Consider the following 27,818-nt stretch of genomic DNA (forward strand, 5'->3'; position numbering starts at 1 on the left):
CCCCGAGGCTTTCACGCCTTGGGACCCCGTTCCCGGTTTCCCTGACAACCATCCATAGCGCCCTCGCTATCGCAGAGCAGTCTGTGCTATGAGGGAGGGTGGGGATCCAGGGAGACCACACCCTGTACGGCCTGTGGTGCTCGGTAGTGATGACAGTGAGAGTGTCCAGCACGGACGGGGTGTGGTTTCCTTGGCAACGCCTCTCAGGTGAGTACAGTGGCAGTGCGACTGTTCGAGTGTTTGGTTGTCATCTATACCTGTCAGACATCTTGCAAAACTATCTTATTTATGTGTCAGATTAAATGTCCGTGAAAACTGTCTTTCTGTATCTTAATTAGATGATGTTTCGACCTTTTTTGTTTCGAGTGTCCTGTACTAAAAAGTCATGAATGCTAAGAGCATTAGTTTGTGAGCGAATGTGTAGCCACTGGACAACTATGAACGGGGTCCCAATTGGGAAAAGGATGTGAACGTACAAACCAGGGGATCGAAAGATAGGTATGTTCGACAACACCCTCTTCTTGTCACGTGATGAGGTCTCAGAGCTGGAGAGTTCAGCTATCACTTCATCATAAATTTGTGTGACCCAACATTTATCATTCCTACTTACATGAAAGTAAAACATTTACAAAATTAGAGTGGGTGAGTTTAGTTTTACGCCACAATCAGTAATGTTCATGCCGTATGAAAGTGGTCTGTACATAATCGAGTCTGGACCAGATATTCCAGTGATGAATAGCATGTACATCGATCTACGCATCTGGGATTCGATGACATGTGTCAACCAAGCCAGAGAGCCTGACGAACCATCCAATCCCGTCAGTCGCCTTTACGACAAGCATGGGTTACTGAAGATCACTTCTAATCTGGGTCTTCATGGGTCACGAAATTAGAAAATTAGAACACGTTATTACCAGATATCGGCATGATATCATTCAGGGATGGAAGGTGTTGTTGTTGTTGTTTGTTTGTTTGTTTGTTTGTTTGTTTTTTGACTCGGTTGAGGTTTCTCAGATGTATATGTCACGTTTGACATAAATCTACCCGCACATCAGTATATAAGTCCTCAGGAGGAACGGGCCAGTTTACCTCATAAACATTCAAGTACAAATGGGGAATGGGTGGGGATGGGTGGTAGTGGTTGGTGGGTGTAACCTTGCGGTTCTCGAGTCATCACGAGGATTAAAGATTTTTTCACAAAAATATATAAATTTTGAGATGGCCCTCGACTTGAAGCGTTGCCAGTCGGGGGTCATCTCAAATGTTTTATATTTTGTTCCGAAAAAAACTGTCATCCTTCGATGACACAAGGGCCTATGCATTTCTGGAGACCCCGTCGTGATTTGCTGGAATGTTGGTAAAAGCGGCGTAGGGAAACTCACTCAGTCTGGTAATATTCCGGCTACTTCTGTAATGCTCGACCTACTTAAGGGATGTAATCGTATGTTGCATTGCCTTCCGACGAAGTTTTGATAAAACGTTACTTCATTCCGTGCTAGCTGTCGACACATGCATCCTGACAGTATGTGGTAATTCATATCATTCCTAAGTCCATGGCAAACTAGCTCGTAACATTACGAACGCTTTATTGAACGGAACCAGGTCATGATTCACCTTCCAGCCGCATTACTATACAATCTGAGATATAAAATCAAATGTGTTTATTGGTACCTTTGAAGTACCCGTGCCTGTCACCAGTCTACCAATGTTGGTTTTATCACATATATTACTCGGCGGCGAGGTTGCCTTCTGGTTCAAGCATTACCTCGTCTCGACGAAGTCTCTGGTTCGATTCACAATAGATTCACAACGTGAAGCCTATTTCTAATATTCTCCGCTGTGATGGAGAAGTAATCTAAAGGACATGAAGCCATACTAATTCATGAGTCTCTCCTCTCACACTGACCAGCACGGGACAGAAGTGGTCGGGATACACATTTAAAGGACACAAGTGACATTCAAATGAGACCAAAATGTTGTGGAAGACAGGAAAACAAGAACAATCTCTTAAAACGTATGAAAGCTAATAACAGAACATTCAATCAAATACCAGTTTGAAATGTAACATCATATTAAGAAACAGATTTACCGTATTTGCTACAAATTACCACACATCTGCGTGTGGCAAGTTCCTACAGTTTATAAATTTATAATTACAACACCAAAAGGAATGTTACCACTAATGGCTATCAATGATAATAGCATTTAAAGAATAGCATGGTTTGCTTCGTCTTTTGTTAACATTCAGAATTTTAAATACGTTCTAGTTACGTGACACACATGGTTAGTATTAGTACATGTCTAGGTCAGTTCTTGACCGCTGATGACCATAGTGCAGAATTCCAGATCTTATCTTCTTTAACATTATTGCATAGGGGCAGTTTAATTATATTCATGTCCATTCACTTAAAGAGATTATATATTTTCAGTAAGGATGGTTTGGCTTATACGATAAAGCTCCTGAAACAGTGGAACACGACATCCACACCGAAAATATGTTATCAATTTTCTGCTTAGAACCTCTTGCAATCTTCTTACTGGATAACGTTTACACAAATGAGAACAAATAATCGATAAAAACTCTGAAACAGCTGCAACGTTTGGTCAAGCTTCTTGATATGTGATATGAGATGACCAGGGCAAAGTGTATCCCCTTCATATACTAGAATATACGAAGCTACAAGAAATGTCTGTTCTAGAACCTTCTGTAGCCTGCGGCGCTGGCATATTCCAACGCCACAAAGCTTCCTTATTTTTGTGATTTATCGACAGATTGACATCCATATTTACATGCATACAGTCCACAGTCCGCATCCCTCAATAGGGACAGGCTCCTAAAATGGCGGATTGTCGAGAGCGCTAAGTGATCGTATAAATCAGAGGATTAAGTTATCGGGGTTTTTTTCGAGAACACCCCTTGTCACGTGATGAGGCTACAATGCTAGAGATCCGCCAAGGCGGACACTGGTCACAGCAGCACACTGTTGGGTGACTCGACATACACATCCTTCTTACTAACGTAAATGTGAAAGGAAAAGGATTATTTTTTCTTATTTCTATAGAACTCACAGTGTGACCCAGACAATAAATGTTTCTGAATTAAATCCTGTTGACAATGCATTTAATTTCAAATGTGAAGGTCAGGGTCAGGGTTCAGCAACCCATGCCGGTCGCTAGAGGCGACTAACGGGATCAGGTGGTTAGGCTCGCTGAATTAGTTGGCACCTCAATCCCCGTTGTGTGGGTCGATGCTCATGATGTTGATCACTGGATTGTCTAGTTACAGACCGCCACCATGGCTGGAATATTGCAGAGAGATGTTAAACAGCAAAACAACATTTCATTTTAATAATCGCATGTTGTCGTTTCGTTGCTCACTCTTGTGTTGTTGATCAAAGTCACTGGATTATCTGGTTCGGACTCACTTATTTACAAATTGCCGTGATATACCGGAAAGATTATACGGGCGTTAAACAATACACCAAACAACTGTGCAGTCAATAACAACAGCTGGGTCGGATGTTATTGGTTGACAAATCTTGGATACACAACTAAACAGTCGATGACAGCAGCATTTTTACAATGGTTTACAATGGACGAAATAATGAAAACATCCACAGCATAGTCCATTGCCGAGTAGCCAAAGAACAAAGGGAGTTAAGCGTAAGCATCGAGTGAAACTCCATTGTCCTCTGCAGTGCATGCAATCGGGGCAATGCGGTAACCTAATCCGGGTTCGATCTACACATGGTTACCATGTGTGAAGCTGTTCCCCGCCGTGATATTGCTGGAACACTGGTACAAGGAGCGTAAAACCACACTCACCCACTCGCTCATTCTTCAGGGAAAACATCTAAAGTTCACAAAACGGGATGTTGGCATGCATTTTTCAAGACTGTCTACAAATCTAAGGTGCGGTTAACCTTATTTATCAACAACAATGTTAAGTCCATGTGTCAGCTTTGACCCGATAATCGATTATTATCAGCTGAGTACGGCCACGCACTCTCGCCAGCTTAAGAGAACATGGTAATCACGGATCTCGGGTAGTCACTGTTTGTCAAGCAAAGCACCCACCCATATTGAATACTATGGCTGAAAGAGTTGTCTCCCCTTTTCAAGTTCCCGACAGCGCGAGACAATTTCATTTCCAAGTTTCATATGGAACCGTATGGGAAGTTGTACAACTTAATAATTTTGAGATTTAAGAATCTGTTTCCGTAGTACACCTGTAGTTAAATTAAAAACGCTTATTATCATTTTTTGAACGAGAAATACCGATTTCACAAACCAAACAACTGTACAGTCAATAACGACAGCTGGGTCGGATGTTATTGGTTGACAAGTCTTGGATAAAGAACTAAATAACTACTGTTTAAGAATGTGTTTCCGTAAGACACATGTAGTTAAAACATAAACGTTTAATATTATCATTTTTGAACGAGAAATACCGATTTCACTATCTAGGTCAATACGATGGAGAGGTTAACCGCGCGCACGTGACATACTATTCTTCAGCTTATCAGTGTCGTAATCATTTACATTCCCAAATCACGTGACATTTCTGTATATAAAGCTCTGTCGGACTTACTACCGTCGGAACAGCTCGCCCTGCAGAGACGCCCGCTCTTGGACGCCATCATGGTGGACTGGAAGCGGGTGTTGTCAGATATTCCCCAAGTTTACCTAATGGTCTCAAGCTTACTTCGTTTTCCCCGAGGCTTTCACGCCTTGGGACCCCGTTCCCGGTTTCCCTGACAACCACCCATAGCGCCCACGCTATCGCAGAGCAGTCTGTGCTAAGAGGGAGGGTGGGGACCCAGGGGGACCACACCCTGTACGGCCTGTGGTGCTCGGTAGTGATGGCAGTGAGAGTGTCCAGCACGTACGGGGTGTGGTTTCCTTGGTAACGACTATCAGGTAAGTAGAGTGGCAGTGTGACTGAAAATATGTATGCGATATGTTTTTAATAACACACAAGTCGAATTCCATGAAGTTTTGGTATAGTTAAAATTAACATTCAAAAGCAATATATTGTTCTGTAATGGGCATATCATTTTACTACTCTCCATTTCTCGAACTCGGGGTAACCATGTGCAGTAGATAACTAATCGTGAAGACACTGATAAGAACACTGAAAGTTTCATGTATATTTGTATTTTATGTGGGTCGATTTGCAATGTTCAAAGAGGGAAACGAATTCGAACCCAAACCATTTCACCCACAACCTGGAGCCGTAAGAATATAAGTCTAGATTTCCACAGTTTCTGAAAATGAAGAAAGTCTCTACTCCCCTTTTTTATTATCCTACCAAAGTAGGGGATATTGTTTTTACAAGACTGATGAAATACAAATGACGAAGCCAAGGAGGAATTAGATGATGAAGAGAAATTAAAACATGACAATATATTCCATTCCTTTTGGAAATATTTCATATGTGTGAACATATATTACTTTTTCTCATCATCATTGCCATTGGCTAGTACTATGCTTGCAAAATGGAATATCCCCTACATTTTTAGTGGTATATTTTATTAACATAATTTAGCAACTGTTTTACTGTACATACGTTCATTTCGGAGGCTAGATGTTAGTCTAGAAAGATTCGTAAATGAGCAAATAAAATTCGGATGTTAGTATGACAATTTGTTAATAACATTTAATGCCAGATCTCAGTTAATGATTGTTTGAACGAGTTTTAACATGAACGTGCGTTGACGAATGTAAACGAGTGTAAACGAGTGTGTAGCCACCATGTCCCCGGGAACGGTGTCCATGTCGCTGAAGATGCAGAGGGAAAGATGTAAGCCTACAGACCAACGGGTTGAACTCAGGGTATGTTGGGCAACGCCTACTTCTGGTCACGTGATGACGTCAGAGGACAAGGTCAAAGATGAAACAGTGTGCTGTTCGCATGTCACGTGCTTACAGATGTGATGTCTTGCATCAAATGTAGATATGTGGCTTGAAATAAAGATATTAAAACAGTCTCAAATATTCAAATCGTTGAATATTTCCCAAAGTGAAATGTATCTTCTTCAGAATATGTAATAGTTTTCAACTATATTCAGGGGAAAATTCCTCCTGTATATGTTTATCAAATCTCAATGTTGTACTTCGGGTTATGTAGAAAGTAATAGTGACAACTGACAGCAAAGAACAGGTACCGCGGAATCAAATCATCTCGTAACATTTTATGATCGCTTCTCTCCGTCGTATAGGCATAAGGATCGAGTGACCTCCCGTGCTAAAGTAGGCGGAGAGACGAGTCCAACACTAACAACAGCGAAGAGCATGATTCGGCAGCTCTAATGCAATGATGTGTTAATTTTTAAAGAGTCAATGGAAGTTCTTATATATACAAGAAAGGAAAACATAGAATGGGAAGAACACGAGGAAGATTGGAGTTATCTCCCTTAGACCATTCGTTTGTCAGTGCTCGCTAGCCGAGAGTACATACTGTCGCCAGCAGTCTGTTCAAAACTATCAACTAGGACAAACATACTTCAATAGCAGATTCTTTCATTAATATGTCACTTATATATTCGATGAGGAATAATGTGTTAGGGAGGCAATATTTCAAGTGTTAATTTGTGTTCACCGGTGTATGCCATGGTGCCAGGAATTACCTCCCTTAGACCACGAAGCGTCCTCCTTGAACCCAGTAACCAGTCCGTTTCGTTTAAATGGAAACAATGAAGTTTGGTCATCGTGCAAGGTCAAACGACCTTATCACTTTCCAGGCAGTAAAACACGTTCAAATTGTACATACAGCCTGTCTGCATTGGCTGGCAACTAGAGCCTGCGTTCGTAGTCAATAATGGACAATGAAATATCTAAGACGAACTAGTCCGGTAATCGGCATACACAGCTGCGATCCTTGCGCTCTTCTCACTCCGATTAATGAGAAACTGATATGTACCATGTATTGCGGATGTATCTGGCAAACTATAGGTACTAATGATAGTTTACAGTGAATGTGTGAGTGAGCAAATGATGATGGCCCTTGCTGTTTGTTGTTACTGCGTAATATGATACATGTGTCCCACAGAAATAACTCAGTTGTATTCATATAAATCCCAAAGGATGATACGACATTATTCAGGTCAGGACAATTTGTTCTTAACAATTTGTTTTTGAAAAGAATAACAACTTACCAACATTGCAGAGGGAGTTCACTGAATGTTATAAGTTAACAAAGTATACCATCTGTCATTAATTGTAATAGAGACTACTTCAAGGCAGTTTGGTCAATCTATCATGCTCTATTCTATTAAGTACACTGTCATGCAAAACCTATAAACGTTTAGAATAAATCATATTTGTAGATGTAGATTGCTCACCGTGTGCTTTGTCGACGTTAATATCGTACAGAATCTTGACTCACTTCGGACAACAGCTACGTGCACTATAAAAATCATCTGTATTGTTGTGTTATATGCAACGTGTTTAAAGCGACGTTGTTGTATTGAGAATATCCTTTTGTACTCTTATGTTGTACAAAAGCCAGATGTTGATATTAAAATATAACATTTCGATTTTGACATCGCTTGACAGGACTTGGGGACCGAGTGGAGGGACTTCAAAAACGGACTTTCACATTTCACGTAGGGAATCAAACCCTTGAATCTGGCATGTCGAGCGAACACCTCAACTACTGGTCTACCTCTTTCCCTTTGTACCATGTCTGCAATGAAGGTAAGATGACACGTTGCGACAAGAATGAAGTATTCTTTCCAAGAGACGTTAAACGCTCGCTCACACCAATTCCAAAGGACAGACCACGTTTATTAGAAATCCTTTGCGTCAACAAACACTGGACAGGTGAAAAGGTCACTCGCGATATTTGGCTCACATGACACATTTGTAATTAAATTTAAAGACAACGTGGAATTTAGGGGTGACATTTATTGATTACACGGCACCCCACTGGTTTTGAACGAACATTTACCCAATTTCCTTGACTTCGTTACAAGGATGGTGTTTATGAAGGTTCAAAATGGTACTGACTGCAAATTGGACTTGTTTTGGTAGCGTCCTCGCCGGTTTTGAGGATATGGTATCACGCCTTGCAGGCACGTTTTAAAATAACTTACAGATTCGGACAAGTTGACAGCAAGATTCATACAGTCCATATTCAGACTAATAAAGTATTTTTTCCGTTTGATGAATGCGTAAAAAGTTAATGACGAAACATTTTGACGATCTTAAGACGTCATATATGTATCTCCCCAAAAGATGTAACTAGTGAGTGAGTGTGTTTAATTTTACGCCGCTCCTTGCAATATTCCAGCAATATCGGGGACAGCAGAAATGGGTTTCCCACATTGTATCCATGTGGAGAATCGGACTGGGGTCTAGGCTACCCCACTGTCCACTCAAAGCCTATAAACAGTTTGTGCCGGCTCCCTTATCACGAATCGCTACAGCCTGAGTACCATATCCCAAAATATACTGAGTACAACTTGCATTTCGGGTCAAGCGTTTTTGGGGTTTTTTTTTGTCAATTCTTCAGGCTTAGTATGCAACACATTCATGGAAGAAGGCAATGAAATACTGACCCACATGGGATTGCAGCCTTCTTGGAACAATGTATGAGGAACGTTTCTGATGTTAACCGTATTCACTTTGTACTTTTTGATATTCCTCACTCACTCACTCACCCACTCACTCACTCACTCACTCACTCACTCACTCACACTTGCGGCCATGTACAGTTAGACAGTTACACCAGCACTATGATTTCATTATTCTGTGTCTCTGAATGATGATCAAAAATATCATCTTTCATTTTAGGTAAATCGTTTTCGTGTTTCGAAAACAAAACCTCAAATTAACTTCTCCTATCAAAATATTTTAAGAACATGCCACAAATATTTTTTAGGTATTAGAATAATGAACTGAAACGCCTTAACGCCAAAAGTGAATGAGTGAGGGAGAGAGGGAGCGAAGTTATCAGCACATGTAACCGTATCGGTGGTTCAATAGACAGAGCGTCTGACCGGTGAACTGACGTTCCGTAGTTCGATGCCCAGTCGCATCACACCTAAAGTGAGATATGTGGATTTAGGTTTACGCCTCTTTTAGTAATATTCCAGCGAGGGACACCAAATAGGGCTTCACACATCCTCATCTAAAGAGGTTGCGGCGTATGTTATCACCCTGACAGAGACACCGCGTGAAGTGTAGAGCTCAAGAACTGGGGCTTCTTTTACAATGCAGCCTTAAATCCCATTCTTTAACATTGCATTAAGGTTACGTTAGTGATTTACGATCACCTTAGTGCTTTGTGAAAGGAGGCGCTGGTCGGTTCGGAGTAGGAATTAGACTTTATCTGTGTTCGGCGGCCACGTTAACCTGAGGAATAGTGTTCCCGACACTGAAAACAAGCAGTCCAGAGCAGATCAAGCAGTCACACACAATCACGGCGTGCAAAGGTTTTCCCATCACGCCATCACGTCCTGTCATCTTACACATCACCGCAGTCTTAAAGATCCCGTCACCATTCATAACACTCAATATCGGCGTCGGCGGCGGCGGCGGCAGCATTGTCAACATCCTAAATTTCAATCGTGTAAAAGGAAACATGGGACAACAAAGGTGATCACTGATACCGGGTGCATCAACACCTTCATAAAAGGTGAAGAACACACAGAGCATGAAAAAGATCATTATCCTCATTTCATCAGCATCAGCATCATCATCACCATCACCATCTTCACAGTCGTCGTCAACGTCTTCATTGCAATCCAAAGAACAAGCCATGCAGCATACAAAAATCGTTACTGTTGCATCGTGATCGTCGTAATCGTCATCATCACCATCATCACCGTCGTCGTCAACGCCTTCATTTTTATCCCAGGCAACAAAAACAAAAACATCGTCACTGTTGCATCATCATTCTGCTCGTCGTCGTCGTCGTCTTCATCATCATCATCACCACCACCATCATCACCATCATCATCATCATCATCATCATCATCATCATCATCTTTATCATCATCGTGGTCGTCACCGTCTTCATTTATATTCAAGCATCAAGATAACACAACATGAAAAACGTCACCACCATTGCATCATCACCGTGATCGTCGTCGTCATTATAATCATCATCATCATCGTGGTCGTCGCCGTCTTCAGTTTTATCCACGCAACAAGATACACGGCGTAAAAAAGATCATTGCCTCCGCAATGCATCATCTGGTACATTAATCAAAGAAGAAAAGGTAGGAATAAATGACACCCATTTGTATTAGTTGCACTTGCCTCTCCCGAGGTAATTTTCCCTCACAGTATAATTTCCCTATAACTGTCAAGATAATAAATAGCACTGATTTTCTCAGTGACAAGAACGACGTCGGGAGCAGCGCGCCACCTCACCTGAGCCGACTACGACCGACATGCATCGCCAACATGCACGTGCAAACAATCACGTCATCTCCGTGCACGTGCAAATCAAATCAGACCAACCAGGAAGTGGCTAGGCCTATGGCGTTAATTCTGATGTATATGATATCATTTAATATATGCAATCCGGTTGCGCGACATCGTCTACCGAGACGGCGACGTAACAGAGGATGGGGTCACTCATTCCAGGTGCAGAGGGTGCTCAGCACGTGCAGCTCGCGAGACAGATCTGGGGTTGTCAGAAATGCAGGTGGAATCTATTGTTTTCAGAGACAAAGACCCAGGATGAAATTAACCACACCGATTTGTTTCATGGCATGTAATTAACTACCCATTGTGGATGAAATTGTCCGTGCACTTAACGCTGGTGGCTGACGTAATAAGGTTAATTCTAAATGTCAATATTGATCGGAGGGCAAAAATAGCTTTGATCAGAAATCAAACCCGATTGTTTAACTATGTACATTTCTTGTCAATATCTAAATGTCGTGTTGGTCTATGATTTGTTAACATTAGATTATATGTAAACGTAAATGAACGTGATTTAATTGACATGAAGATTAGTGAGCTGGGTAAACATACCATTCTGACAGTAAGACGGTAAGTCACATGTTACTACAATGGGAACTACAATGGCTTATATAGCAGTACAATGGTATTTTTCATGTCACTAGTCACAAGTCATTTTATAAAATATGGGCCGGTGTTTAAGCGTTCCAGGGACTGTATCAGCATGGCTACTATGACACCTTGTGGATGACTAACGTCAACATTTTAAGCGATTTCGTAAACATTTATGGAAATGTTTGTTAAGATACTTTCCGAAGATGTTTTTAGTTGTTTAGACATACCTATCGTTATTTCTGGAGGACAAAGAGAAACGAAATCATTCCAGTCATATTTTGAAAGATTTTATATAAGACAGGCTTAACTTATTTGCTCATTCTAGATCAGAGTGGGTGAGTGAGGATTAGTGCCGCTTTCAACAATATTCCAGCAACATCACGGCTGGGACACAAGAAACAGGCGTGAAGATCCGGGTTTGAGTAGATCTTCAGCAACCTACGCTGCCACAAAAGACGACTGTGCTTGTCGTGAGAGGCAACTAACGGGATCGGGTGGTCGGGTGTATTTGGTTGACGTATGAAAACACTCGTTCACACACACGCACGCACACACACACATTTTCGCACTCACTCTGGGTTAGAAATGAGGGACACAGTTTGTCCTTCCTTTCATCTGCAGTTTTCTTACTTAATAACAAGTATTAAACAATGTACATGGAAGATTTAAAAAAGCCCAAAACATGCTTTCGCCTTTCCAGTTGGTCCGCAGTAGAACAGGCCTTCAGCAAACTTATGCTTGCCATAAAAGGGACCTGTGCTTGTCGTAAGAGGCGACTAACGGGATCGGGTGGTCAGGCTCACCGACTTGGTTGACACGTCATCGGTTCCCAGTTGCACAGATCGATGCTCATGCTCTTATTCTCTGGATTGCCTGGTCCAGACTCGATTATTTACAGACCGTCGCCAACATCTGGAATACTGCTGAGTGCGGCGTAAAACTAACCCCACTCACTTATAAATTATGATACGTACAAATATGAACGGTGCGAGATGAACGTAATTGTTTGATAATTCATGATGCAACGTCGGTTCTACATTAACAATACACACATTGGCGAAGATTGTATTCAACTTTTCCCTTATTCATCTCTTCCATCACGTGACCAGATGCATCAGAGCGGGAAGCATATTTTCTTTATCATACATAGATGTTATTGAGCAAATTACAAAGCATACTGTGATACACTTTAAAATGAATTAATTCAGATGATAATGTTTATAAATGAAGCAATACACCGGTTTTTAGATGATTTGTTTGAATGTTTAGATATGAGGAAATGCTTCAATACTGTACAATGAATGGGCTTGTGAATGTTATTTACGGTCGCAACAGTAGTCAAGCCCCATACAGTGTCCATGAAAATTATCAAACCTGGACAAGGCGAACCAATGAATGACAGCATGAACCGTACAACGCCGTAGAAGCGATGGTACGCAACAAGCAGAGTCACCCAATTTCCACCCAATCCAGTTGATTTGGGAGACTAATACCCTTCAAGGGATGCCATTGTCTAATGTCAGATCTATATACGCATTGCACGAAAATAACCGTTGAAATGACTGAATACAAATATGATCACAGATCTGTCTTCACGTATGTGTCTGGTTCGTTTGGTGTCTCTTAGCGGCCCCTTAAACAACCGTTGAGAGTTAATTTACCAAACGATTTCAATTAACTGGATTTGTTTCCAGTTGTGCATCCGGTTCTAGCAAAGGTCATTCGTATCAATTTTAGAAAATGACGCACAATGAATTGTGCACACATTGATAATGTCTGTTATTATGCGAACACAATTATTTTACGAATTCATCTACAAAGAAATTTACATTATGTTGAAGACAAAGAGAGTCATGGAGCTATCTCTCAAGCCTGCTTGCGAACGGTGTTGATAAAACATACAATAGCAAACTGCTCATAATTATATCTTAGCTAGTTTCGTTATTAGAAAACAATACCCATTATCTGATAGAGTGGTTTCACAAAGTTTGGTAGAGACTCAGTGTGCGTTGGGACATGGTGAGAAGATTAATCACGAAATTATGCAAACCCGTGGCCAAATCAAATATTACATGGAAACACGACACCAAACTGTACGATATCGGGAGAGCCCCCTGTTGAGAGCTTAATTCGACAAGTCAACAAGTTGGCACATTGCGAGATCCCCTGTACAATGATTGCTAAGGGTTACCGATACACCCAAAGGGAGGCGAAATGACTGATGACTCAACGTCGAGTCAAAAGGACCAGCGATTGCCGCTACGAACGAAAAACACGTGCAGCACAAGGTTTGTGAGAACGCGCATGTTGACGTTCAAATACGTCATACTCTGTCATACTGCACGAGCATAGCAGCAATAGCACGTGCCCAGTGAAACTGATACCGTTTGCACGGGTGAAAGAGACAACGGAATTGTCGTTCCCCCGGCGACCCGGCTCCCCTGGCCCCGTCCATCACGTCGCCAGACGTCATGGACAATGCCGGGAGTATCCGATCTGCAGTGGGCGTGGCTTTCCACACTTTTAGTGTCCCACCTACTGATACACTTCAGACGATTAATTCTGATTAAATCTGAGAAAAGAAATATTGTTTTAATTGAAACCCTCATTCCGATTTGCACGTGTTCGAGACTGTGAGTTCTGATTGAATCAGTTTCTCGCGCAGTTCGAAGAGGTATTTGGTCTCACTTAATATTCTGGCGAGACATCCTGTCAAATGAAATCATTTCTGATGTAGCGTTGTGATAATACTGTTATATAGCTCAATACACCTCTGCGATCTTAAGAGATATGCAATTTTACAAAAGCAAGTGTCATATGTCGAATCGTTGAAGCATTATTGTCACGCCTAAGTCTGGGCGTTGTTTTTCAGGACGATACAAACTGATGTGAACTTCTGAAGTGTGTGTGTGTGAATTTGGTTTGGTCCCGTCAGAACAGTGTTTCATTAAGACCGGGGGATTTTTGTGTGTGTGTGTGTTGTGTTGTGTTGTGTTGTGTTGTGTTGTGTGTGTGTGTGTGTGTGTGTGTGTGTGTGTGTGTGTGTGTGTGTGTGTGTGTGTGTGTGTGTGTGTGTGTGTGTGTGTGTGTGTGTGTGTGTGTGTGTGTGTGTGTGTGTGTGTGTGCAATGTTCCAGGAAAATCATGTGCCCATGACGAATCTAGGCTTCTAACCCAGGATTATCGGTTTCCGGCATGTTATTTTGTATCTAGACCTCATTTTCTTTTTCTTTTTTCTTTTTGAAAAAAATCCCCGCACTGATATCTATGGACTATGGATAAAAAGCGACTTGAAACCATACTCTCTCACTAAACTTTGTCTCGAAACATATACATTGTCCCGTGAAGATCCAGGATAGGATGATCTTCAGCAACCCATGCGCTTGTCGTAAAAGGCGACTAACGGGATCGGATGGTCAGGTTCGCTGAGTGGGTTAACACATGTCATCGAATCCCACTTGCATAGACCAATGCTCATGCTGTTGATCCCGTGGCTGTCGGGTCCAGATCACATTATTTCCAGACTGTCGCCATACAGCAGCAATATTGCTGAGTGCGGCGTAAATATAAACTCACTTACTCTCTTTAACACAAAGACTTAGCTTGTACTTCGTCATGATCGCAAAACGCAGTGACGACAAACGTGTTGACACGATGCCCGTGCTCTATGTGAAGACTTTCGGCAAGTTTCATTTTCAAAATTTATCGTGATCTCATCAAACTTCAACGAACAGAAGCACCAAGAGGCTGTAGGGGAAAATCTAATGGTAAAAGCATTCGTTCGTCCCGCTGAAGTCCGTGGTTCGAGTCCCTCATGGATACAATGTGTGAAGTCTATTTCTGGTGTCAATCGTCGTGATATCGCTGGAATATTGCTAATGCGGCGCAAAACTGTATTCCATCACTCAGTCCATACAATGTGGGTCTAACTTCAGGTAGGTCTCGTCTACGTCTATGTCCCGACACGTGAAAATCATGCGTTGATCTCGATCTCACCATGACAACAGAATGGACGATAAGGTGCACGATATCTGTACCAAGCATCACGTTTGGTTAGGTCTGCTGAGTGGAGTGGAGCGTCGCTTGCACGAGAATCATATAAACACCGTGTTTATGAAAATCGTGTGCTTGGTTAGATGTCCCTAGGACAAGAAAATACACTGCCGTGCAGACGGCATCACTAACTTCACGTACCATGCACGTGCAAAACATGCGTTTTGGTTGGCTCTCCGCATGTCAACGGAGTGGGTGGGCGCCTAAGCGTATAAGATGCACGAGGAAAATATGCATTTGTACAAGAAACCACGAGAAGATCATGCGGGGTTTCTTCTCATTCCACCATATCAACAGAACGGACTGTTGTTTGTGAAGGGTCACCATGCACGAGACACTTATGCTTTGGGCAGTGTCACCAGGTGAATTGTTTTCGTAGTAGGTGGAATAATATGAAGATAATAACATTAGTTAGCTTATGCCGTATCCAGGCACACGGCGCTACGTACACTATTATCCCCGATCACCGGAAACTATCGTGCTTTCCGATGCTTTTTCAACTCCCTTGGGATGATGGTCCTATTTTGCAAGTTATTATGTTGTCACAATTTCCGATATGAGGCAAACATGAAATCAGTGTTTTATTGTGAACTGCACAATTGATTGTAAAGCGATAACAGCTATTCAGTTTATTGTAAACAAGAACAAATGATCATTGTAAGACGGGAATAGTAGTTGTATGACTCGCAAAACATGACATAACAGATACTTGACTATTTTCACATGTACAATGAAATGTTTGACGTGCCTTAGAAAACCTGAATATATATACAATAAGTATCAATCTTTTGTAATGTTTTAATGTTTTAGTTTACAGTTCTTACAAGTAGGTTTCAGTAATATCGCGACGCGCTTCATTTGTAAACATGAACACTCACGCAACATACGGTGACCACAAGTGCCAATCACTATGGTCAACCGATGCAATATATTTTCGAACAGCAACATTTAATCATTTTGAAACGCCCATATCAAAGAATTGTTTAAAAATGCCGCTTGTATGCATTAATGACAAATCGAAAATCGAAAAGTCATTGCCATTCATGAACCCACAAATGAACATTATAACTGTAATTACCAACATCGGACCTGCACGATGCACCAGATGTGCGTGCCGGCAAATGGCCACCAGCTCGTTGACCGAACGATCACGTGACGATATCACCTGTCCTGTCCTCTTTGATCAGCCGAAGTCGCCTTCCTTTCTTCACCCATCAGTTTAACTGTCATTTGAAATGAATAGCAGTTTGAGGCGACATGTCAAATATAGCTCAACGTGGACTGTACGTGACAGCTCTTTCTGACGGCCCCTTTCATCTAGAGTAATCGTGTTAATCTATACTATGTGCCTAATTGCTACAGTGCACCTGTAAAGAATTTCGCCGTGATTAATATAGAAAGCTTCGGTAACACGGCTTTTTTATTTTGTACGAAAGCTTTCAATTTTAAAGATCAGATAAACTAAGCTTTAAATGCTTTCCAATAAAAGGGTATCAATTACTCGGGACTTATTCCGTTGGTAACGTGACGCCTTGTCAGAATAACGCGAGATTTAGGATTATTGCATAAAAGTGCCTGTCAGCACCCAAAGCTTTAGAGCGTTATTTAGATTATTTGAGAGTCAGAACGAGCGAACGTGTGAGAGAGTATGATTTTAATGTTTTTACAGTGGATGGAATCAAGGAAGAGTTTAGGAGCGAGATGCAATATCACAATTGTATGCGTGCGTGCGTGCGTGCGTGTGTGTGTGTGTGTGTGTGTGCTGAAACCACTGTGGAAAAGATCCCGGTATGCTCTCGACTGTTTCCGGAGAGAGGCCAACATTTTATTTGGCGTGTCTGGCTTTCATCTTCAGTGGATCTATTACATATGTATGTCATCGTAAAACAATAGTGGACGTTGCTCATAACATAAACCACTATATTTAGCTTACAGGGTGCTCTGACATAGTCAGTCAGACCCGTGAAGATCCGGGTTAGAACTGATCTTCAGTATCACATGCCTGTCGTAAGAGGCGGCTAATGGGATCGGCTGGTCAGACTCGCTGACTTGGTTGACACGTCATCCGTTCCCAACTGCGCAGATCGATACTCATGCTGTTGATCCTTGGGTCGAATGGTCAAGGTTCGATTATTTACAGACCGCCGACATATAGCTGGAATATTGCTGAAAACCAAACTCACTCACTGGTTGATCAATAAAACGTCATGGTACTTTGAAATGATGTTACGACTCACTCACTAACACGAGGGGATCACACAGTGAACTTCTTGAACTGAAAACGTCACATACAATCGGCATGATGTCATCACATATGCTGGATAAAGAAGAATATTTTACACAAAAAGTAAACTTTAAACCATCTGTATATGTTCATAAATTATGTTTCATTTGTCCTTTATCTTCAGGAACTCATACTTGTAAAATGCGAGGGACGACATTGGGAGGTCAGGCTCGCTGACTTGAATCATGCATGTCATCGTAGTGTCATTCGCGTAGATCTAGGCTCATGATGTCAGTCACTGGATTGTCTGATCTAAACTATTATTTTCACGCGTGCAGCTGGGGCATTGCTGAACGAGGCATTAAACACCGACCAAACAATACACCACGCCTTAACATCCATTCTCTTGCACGGATAGCCAAACCATAAATCATAAACATCCAGCCGGCTATCAGATGTAAATAAATATTCCTGTCCGAGTCATTATGATTTTTATACGCTTATCGCAGCGACCTATCCCTAGCCCAGGGCATGATCACTATTAAATTTAGCCACTGGCCAATTTAATGGTCATCTTTCCATACTGGACACCGCCTTCTTTTCTCGGCAAAAAAAAGGATTGAGGAAATACCTGTCCGATGGGTAGATATGACCGATAGATCACTCCAGATTTCGTGCGAATCGAAAAGCTGAGAATGATAAATAAAACCTTTATCGGGATTAAAACATTACATGTCATCAATCATGTGGAGGTCTGTACAATTTCCCAAGCACAGTGTAAATCGGCTGTATCGGTTTACATGAGGGGAAGGCATCATTCCCGGTGATTATAATCTCCTTGTGACCTCACTCGGGTTTCATGGACAATATCGACATAAAGTGAGATCGCCCATTGTTGCGTCATAAACAGAGAACAGACACAGTGACAGTTTGGATATTATTTTCATCACTTTAGCGTTATTAAAACGCTGAGATCTCCTGATATTGGTTTTCAAATTTATTCCTCTGAGTTTTTCACATTAATGAAAAGGCAGACAAATTTCGGAGCTTGACTTTATTACTTGGAAGGAGAAAATGTTTTATAGTGGTGTCAAGGAGCTGTTAATGTGTTAGGAAGTTGTGGTGTCATGTTTTTGAGTGGTGAGGTGTAATGAAGTTTCATGTATGTTGGTGTGTAGTGGTGAAGACGTATGTGATGGAGAGGTATGCCGTTGCTGTGGATTCGTTGCTGTGGTGACGAGATGGAAGTACTCGCTACAAATAAGAGAAACGCATAAGCCATACGGTGTAGAGGTGTGGTGGAGATGTATACTCTTTAAAAAAACAAACGCATATGTGATGTTGCGAATGTTGGAATGATGTAGCTGCGGCAAAACAATACAGCACATTACAGGGTATCTTCACTCCATGCTACAGCAGAGCACGACTTCACTCCAAATCCTAGCACATCTTCACACCACACCACATTACAATACAGCACACATTCACTTCACACAGCACCATAGCACACATTCACTACACAACACACAATATCACACCTACACTCCATATTACAGGACAGCACGTCTTCACTCCAGATGACAGCACAACACACCTTCACTTCGAACTCACGCCACAGCATGCCTTCAGTTTACACAGCAACACACCTCCATTACACGCCACAGCACAGCTAACATTAACTATTCACGGCACTACATCGTACCTTCACTCCATTCTACAGCATAGCACACCTTCACTCCACAGAACATGTACACCTTCACGCCATACCACAGCACACCTTCACTCTACACCACATCATAGCACACTTTCACTCCTTTCTACAGCACACCTTTACTCCTTACTACATCTACACCTTCACTCTACACCATGGCACAGCATACAGTTACCCCACACCATCATCCCACACCTTCACTCCACAGCACAGAGCTCGTTCGCTCCACACCACACCCATAGTCAATAGCACAGCACAGCATACATTCACCCCACACCACACCAGACCACGCCACCGCTTCACTCCAAAGCTTTAGAGGAACACACCTTCACTCCACACCACACCAGACTACCCCGCACTTTCAGTCAACAATTCAGCACACCACACCTTCACCCCACACCACACCACATTACATCTTCACACTGCGCTGTTGCATAACCTTATATGCAGCCATTACAATCATCAACATTATCTGCATCTTGAACAACAAAGAACAGCATTCGCAGCCAATCGCTTGTGTGTTAGACAAGGAAACAGTTTGTGAAATTCTCTCCGTCAGATTGATTATCATTGCATCGCTATGAGAAAAGACATATCAACTAGATATATTCTACATCCCATGTGCCTGGTGGCTGTGGATGCGTGAAAACAGCAATACAAGAGTTTTTACACCTGAGTGTGTAGGGACCTTATGGTATTGTGCATGGTCTTTTGTTCATAACGGTTTTCATTTCCGTTGCCATACAAATACATTGACGTTAACACCCCCGATGTCCACTGATCGCATACAGGTACTAAACCAACCTGTGACCATCAACAGAGACCAGTGTCCAGCCCTGGTGACCGTCACAGTCCCTACAGTTATATACAACAGACGTTTGCCCACACCCACTGATAACTATCAGCACTGGAGATCACCTACATACACTATGTACAGCCCACTGCTTCAATTAGCATCGAGTAGACATTGCCGTATTAACTATCATTTTTAATGTGCATTATTGTAGCATTTAGCCTCACAACCGACCATTTAATTTCCAATTTGTGTCGCGTGCCCGCCACGTGACCGTAGGGGGCGCTTCCGTGTTGCTATGACCTTTGACAAGTCGGAAAGCGAAGCAGCGAAGCAGAACGCACTAGCACCAAGAAGCTGTGCACTGTCGCTAGCATCTCCTAACTCAATACTGATTTCCGCCACTTTAAGCTTAATTGCAACAAGCATCGCCGTCGTTAACAGTACACTACCCGTCATCTCATGAGGCAGAACCTGTGTATATCTTACAACCATTAGTTTCTAATGCTACATCTATCACCGAATCACCTGCTGAAGATTGTCCGTCTCATTAAGCTTCAAGTCATTAATTACGGTTAGGTCCGAGGTACTAGCTTCAATGTTCTTTCATCTCAGCCGAATCAACAGGTGCAATCAAACAACCGATGTCATTAATGTTATGATAGTGTTGGAAAGTTGAACTATTTTTGACGGACTACTATTTTACAACGGGGTAGTAATGAAGGTGTGCTTGCTAATTATGCTGTGGATATTAGCACCCCGTTTCAATCACTGTCGGGATCAGACGCAGTGCCTTTTTGATAACATACTAACGTCCCGGCGACAATGGCGATCGTTTTTATGTATTTTTTTAAATCAATAGGTTAGTATTTTTCTTAATCGAATATGATGTGTTCTTAAAGAGCACAGATGTTGATTCATTTTCCAAGTACTTCACAAAGATTTGCGATTCTCCACTGCAACATGGCGCAAGATTCACCAATAACTCACACGTTTTATTGTATTTAAGGTTTCTGTTTTCTGCTGATTCAAGTAGTAACAATGTCACAAACTGATAAGTTAGACTAAGGCTTAGTCTCTGAATATATATATAATTTTGACAGTAACAAATAAACCCATTTTAAGTGAAAAGGAGCCCAGGGAGACCAGAGAATCACATAAGGAAATCTAGACTTGCTTCAAGGTTTTAGCACTAAAGGGAAGGCTTGGCATAAGGCAAAATAATGTGGTTCAGTGACAGTGAGACAGGCTAATGATAAGTCAACATTAGGGTTTCTCAACATTGCGTGTAAACGGTAGGTGTGGTAGCACAGTGGTTAAAGCATTCGCCGCACACAAGTCCAGGGTTCATTACTCATTAGGATACATTGTGTGAAGCAAATTTTAGCCAAGACCCGCTGTTATAAGTTTCTGTTAACCGGTCATAAATTTATGCGAACATGAGGTTGTGAGAGAGTTTAGTTTTACACCCTCTCTAGAAATATCACGGCAGGGATACATGACACGGGCTTCTCACACTGAATCCATATAGGTCGGACATGAAGAGCGAGCGCTTTAACCACTAGGCTACTCTCACCGCCCCTCATACGAGAATCCAGACCCCCGGCCCCATATACGTACATGTACACAAAATTCACAATGTAAACATGGCCCAGGGTTAATGATAATTGTAGGTATATATGTAAAGACTAACTTTAGGAACTTGTTCAGTTAGTATTCTGCATGTTTTCTCATAAGCAGGAATAAATAAAGACTGCATATTCAAGCATCGTGTACTATTTTGTTCAAAAGACATTTCCCAAGTTTCATCCTGATTACAGTTGAGGTTTCGGGTATATATTTCCCTCTCATTCCATCTAAAAATGAACATTTAAACAAAAACATTCGTCTTACAGGCCATTTTACACACAGGGTAGGTTATAAAAATTGGATCAAACTCGTTGTATTGTGTCCTAATAACCATTTTAACAAAGCGATTCTGCTAAAATACGTATCTAAAATCTTGAACATTTTCAAAATCAATGTAACTCTACACTAACGCATTGTCTTATAACCATTAACAACATATTTCGCAATGCCAAATACAGTATTGTCAACAATGTAAAAATGTCAATGATGGTTTATACAAAACTGCAACATGGAAATGAAACGAGCATATATATGTTCGGGACTCGGAACATCCTTGGAGACAAATCTTACAGAAATCACCAAAATATGTCATAAAAACACGAATCAAACACAGAATTATACAAATAATTGTTCTTAATAATTAACGACCTCTCTCCAATAATTTTCAATAAATTTCATTCAAATGCATTTAACACTTCTACATTATATTTATTTGTTTAATTAACCGTCTCACAAAAGTTCCACTCGTTCAACTTTACCCAGTCACCCAGTACCAATGATTATTGTGCTTATAGTACTGGCAACACTTTAAAAGGTGCTTTTACTCGAAGGGCAAATCGTATCTTGATCTTGCCTCAAAGTCATATAACCTGGTCTTGCCTAATCACAAAACAATCATTGAGTTTATTGAATAAAATAGCCAATTAAAATATTTCCTTTGTGCAGCTTCCGAAAGGACAGATATAATGTTCGTGAGATGGCGTAATTAACTAATTTAATGGCCCGTTAATTAACACTCCAAAATGTCCTCCCACATTCGCCATCTTTGATTGCGCCTGCGCAGATAGCACTCGGTGAGCGATCTAACTTCAAGCATGAAGATGGTCGGTCCTGATAACCAATATGTCTCCGTTGAATATTAGCTTGCGTTGTTCTCTGAAACTCGAAATGTAAGATTGTCTTTGCTTTGTAATCAAGACACGTTTGTTACACGATGTTACAAAAGAGTTCTCAGTTGTTACCGGTGCACTGATCACGAAAGGAATTGCTAGACGTCGGGTACTAATTATATAGCCTGCAAGCCGCGCGTGAGTGGCTGTTCATATGTAACGACGGACATTTGCAATGGGATAATGATTGGTTAGGCTACTGGGTCGAACAGGTTGTAGTATCTGACACAAGAAAAGAACAACAACATAAAGAATGAACCAGAGCAGTAAAGCGAGTTAAAAAGATCACTTTTTAGATTGGTGACCACTGAGGGATAATGTTTGTCTGACAACTTTAAGACAATAGCCCAATATTTAATAGACATATTGAGCCTCCTTATCTGTTTCTGCCGTATTGAGCTTAATGTGAAAGGCAGATATCGAGATATCACATGAAGCGAAATAAAGGTTCAATAAAACGTCACGGTTGAGTTGTTGCAATGAACAGATAAAGCTATTATTTATTTAAACCTTCCAAAAATAACGTATTCGTCTGAATGGGATACCTGCTGTTTTTCTTCGTTTTTGCTACGAGGTTGGCCTCCCTGGTATTGAAAGGAATGCAATTAATTTGATGGTTGTCACAAATTATTAAATTATTGTGTTTGAAGACAAAAGGAATTAAGTCAATCCCAAATTTGAAAAATCGATGACATAGAACAATTGAATCCGAGATACAGGTGAAAACAGTTGATATTGATAAGGAAACATTTGTGACCAGACATCATGATATTAACACAATGTGTCTCCACAAATGTTATACACACTATTTTTCTCATAAAATCAAAATAAAACTGATTGCTTGTAGGAGTGAGCGGGAGTTCTTGTAAATGTTATTCTAACTTTTCCTCTTTTATCTTCTTTGTTTCTGAAAGCAGGAAGCAAAAACGTCTAGGAGAGACTACAACGTATTTTCTACAACATATTTCTTCCCTTAAAAACACAAATCTCCCCTACACCCCCAACACCCATATCCCTCTTTCTCGGTATTGTCAAGGGTATATACGTGGCGTGTATATTGCATATATATATTTTATAACAGCACGTAGAGATTGATAAATTGTCATTCTTGAAAAAATACCATGGCAAATTAGGTGGACAAGAACCATAAAATTCTGTCTCATTGTGGCAATGATTAGGATCGGTTCGATTGATCATTTTTGTAGGATTGGAATTTGAGGAAAACTTCATTCCATGCTGGAAAGTCACGGTGGAATGGTCCTGCAAACAATATGTAAATCAAAACTTGAAATAATTTATTCATAATTTCTAAAACAAACCTGGCTCTCCCTCCCTACAAGACCCCATCCCAGAAGAATTGGGATCAACTCGGGTAGACAAGGGGGATAACTTCATTTAATTTTCATAATCCCACTCTAGTCGTTATCTGTGACATTCGGATTACCTAAATATAAGTATCTATTATGCCCCTTGACACTTCAATAGGAGAGGACTTTAAGGTATCATATCCGCAAAAAGCCAGCGCGTGACACGAATTCGTGACATGTGCACAACGTGACTGTATTTGACTAATCTTATCCCGAACAAAGGCCTTATTTCTGCGATCACATCCGAGATTTGAAAGTCATTGATATTGAGATCCGCACATGTGGCGTGTAACGACCAAATACACTCTCATTGATAAATACAATGATGTAATTGTCATCTCCCTCTAGCATTACACTGTAGAATATAACACAAATCAAAGTCTTCATCCATGTATGTAATTCCCTGATACATAAGAGCTACCTGCCCCTGGGACACATTTCGAGGGCCATATGACATGGGGGTCTAGAGAGGGCTCACAGGAGGTATGGTATGAACGGCTTAGGAATATTCAATTGAAACGGAAGCCCGTGCGACCTCTGTGGACCAACTACCTGCATTTGCCACGTGCTAGGACAATGCCGATGACGTAATCGACTTTAATCAGCTATTGAAGTGACGATGAAGTGTTGTAAGTGATATTATCGTGATGTTTGGGTTTGGAATTAAAGGGCTCTCGAGAAATGACCACTGGCCATTGCCCGTGTTTCATTTGTCCTGTGATCACTGTGTGTTGATTACAGGGCGTGACGGAGTAGGTGTTTGGTCTACACTCTTCCAGGAGATCAGGGAGATGATAAGGAAAGGGGGTTGGCCGTCTACAAGAAACCCCTCGTTGTATTGCATACGAGAGGGAGGTAACTTGGTGCTTTGATGCGCGAGTATCTGTGATTATCTGTATCGTTCGTGTCTGTTTATCCGGAAAATGACCTCCAAGGTTTTGCCTCATCGGTTTTTATGTTTAATTATACACAACATTAGAATACATTGTAATCTGCCTGCCCGCCGCCGGCGGGGATATTGACTCCACGGCAAGTGTATACAAACACCTTACAAAATAAGTTAATATACTTCTGGCAAACAGCAAGTAGGTATTTCCGTTGCCCACGTTCCACCGCAGGCAATCGCTCCAGATTTGTAACACCCTGAATATTTCATTAAACTTCGACTATGTGCCGCTATGGTGGGTCCATTTCAGTGATGAGAACTTCGTATTTACTGCTTTTTGAGATACTGAGGTATTGTTTTGAAAGTTTGTCTTCTTTTTTATTAATTATCATTAAGGCTTTCTATTATTTTATTTTATTTTATTTTATTTTATTTTATTTTATTTTATTTTATTTTATTTTATTTTATTTCTTGTTAGGGAGGACGGGGGTCTGTTGTTTTGTGCAAAAAAGAGTTAAGAATAATCTTTCTTGTACAAGCTTAAGCAAAATATAGCTGCACGTATAGTCACCACTGGTAAGAAATCTTACACCGCAATGGCTTCCCGTACAAGCAAGGGTTCAATTCAATATTGTGGCAAATGCCAGTCAGCTCCACCATATTTGAATGATCACATTTACATATATGTACCACTGAAATCACTTCGATCTAGCAAACTACTCATCTACTTGAAGTATCAACGTACAATCTGAAACGGTTTGGATAGAGACCCTTTCGTTTGTCTGCTTGACTACCACATTATGGAACCCGTTACCTCTTCAAATCAAGGAGGCAGAATCCCTTGACATTTTTAAGAGCCAGCTTAAAGCCTATCTCTTTAAGGCTTTCTATATCATGTGGACACCCAAGCGAAAAAGACCCGCCAATGATTTTGCAGTGACTTTATTTTTGTTTGTAGCGCCACGCCCAAACACTGTGGAAGTTGGCACAACTTAAGTGCACATTGTTCTTATTAACGCTTCAGATGAACATACGTTATTAGAATACTGCTATGTAACACTGTTGAATGAGGCGCCAAACAGACATATACTCACATGTAGCCAAGATTGAACTATGGACTCTGCTTTCCTATATACATTATGAGCATATGCACATGGAGTTGCCAGTTTTCTCACCACAACATAGATTCCACTCTCACTGTTGCCAACTATTGTAATTTAATCGTATCATCCTTATCCGTTACTTTATTTCGTTAAAAGGCAACGTGTTGGAATTGAATAGAGATTAATAGTAATAGCAGAATTTGGAGAAAAGTTAGTCTCAGTGATATAAGCGATGACATCATATTTTCTGCCATCGTTTGTAGTGATGTCAAGAAGCGTGTGGAACAAGTGACCATCATGCTGTCTTTGTTGACCTCGACTATTTAAAGCATTTTCATGAAGATACATATAATGTGATTGGTCCAGGCTCGATTACTCACTGACCCCCATCCAATAGCTGGAGAGCGACCTTCAGCAACAAACCAACCAACCAACCGGTCATGTTGTTGATCACTGGATTGTCTGGTCCAGACCGCTGCCTCTTAGCTGGAATAATGCTGAATGCGGCGTCAAACAACAAACTAAACCATTAAGCAGGTGTTCTATAGCTATCACCATACTCTACCTATACAGATTCACTCATAATGCTTGACTATGTCCTCTCAAATAGACACGGGCATGTCGAATCAACTTGAGAGAATAACGCCTTTATACGAGTGTCGGATGTCAAACGTATCTCGTCTGATTTGAAAGGTTTGACAGGATTCCAGTGAGGGGGCCTAGAAAAGAAACAATCCATGCGAGGTATACCAAACACTACAAAGGTTCTCTCGAGCGATTATCTAGCATCACATTTTCTAAAGCTGCTCATATTTAGACCCTCGCTACAGGTCTATTAAAAAAGCAGCGTTTGTCTGTCCTCGCGGCTTGTCAGATAGCATTGTCCAAAGGGCCCGGGTGCTATGATTGAGAGATCGGCTTACACCAGGGTGTCCCCCAAACTTCAAACACACATATGCCGGTTACGGACACACACCATTAGCGAAGTAATTGCCCAAATATCACGGCAAACATCGCTAGTGATTTATGAATTATGATCGAACCTACCCCACAAAAGATGGACCCGTACAATCCTATCTCGGGGCGCGACAAGGAAGCTCTTGACGAATTGTACGGTATGTGAGTCGGCTTCGTGGTGTTTGTTTCACAAGACAAACCCAGGCGGCCACAAGAACACAATAACAGTCTTAATTACCCAACACCTGTAAAATAGCACCGGTGTTACAATACACGTTTTATAAATGGGAAGGAGGGTTGGTAGCTTTTGTGTAGTCGACATAAAATGTACGAGTGCAGAAGGCGAGATTTTCCTTTACTTTATATGGCCGTTTGCAATGGGACTAAAGAGGATAATTCAGTTTTATGTTCTGAATTCGACGGATTGGATGGTGAACCCTGTTTTGTCTGAAAAGAAATCAGGGTTCTTATTCGTGATTGTATTCCTTTGTACGTGTATAAATATTAATATTTTTGTCAAATACGGGTCTCGTGAATCATGGGTTGAACAGGGAGGCCAGGGTTGTGGTGTGATGGGGGTGATTTGGGAAGGGATTGGGCTATGAATAAGTATTGCAGTAAGGGTTTTGCTCAAGAACAATTCTGGAACTGCATGTTATGAGATTTGCGGGAAATAAATCAAGTACCTTGCATTGGTAAAGGTCGACTTTGAATTGGGACACGAGGACAGTAATTTTGATGAGGTTGTTTCAAGTTTTATATCAGTGTGATCCGTTGGTGGAATTTGATGTTCATAATGTCAATCACTAGTTTGGCTGGTCCGGATTATGTCTCACATGGAGTACGACTGGACTGGTACTGAGATAGTTTACTGTAAAGTGCTTTTAGATGGATGC

General features: G+C 41.2%; 1 protein-coding gene across 1 annotated transcript in view; it reads right to left on the reverse strand.

Annotated features, from left to right (window-relative positions):
• Positions 1–49: 49 nt before the first annotated feature.
• The window catches only part of LOC137284481 (neurogenin-1-like), a 65,317-nt gene continuing 37,548 nt past the window's right edge, over positions 50–27,818 (reverse strand). The window contains exon 2 of the transcript XR_010956906.1: positions 50–62. The gene's annotated coding sequence lies outside the window, so the exon portion shown is untranslated. The remainder of the gene's footprint in view (positions 63–27,818) is intronic.

This window comes from Haliotis asinina, chromosome 5 (assembly GCF_037392515.1).
Source record: "Haliotis asinina isolate JCU_RB_2024 chromosome 5, JCU_Hal_asi_v2, whole genome shotgun sequence".
Taxonomy (NCBI): Eukaryota; Metazoa; Mollusca; class Gastropoda; order Lepetellida; family Haliotidae; genus Haliotis; species Haliotis asinina.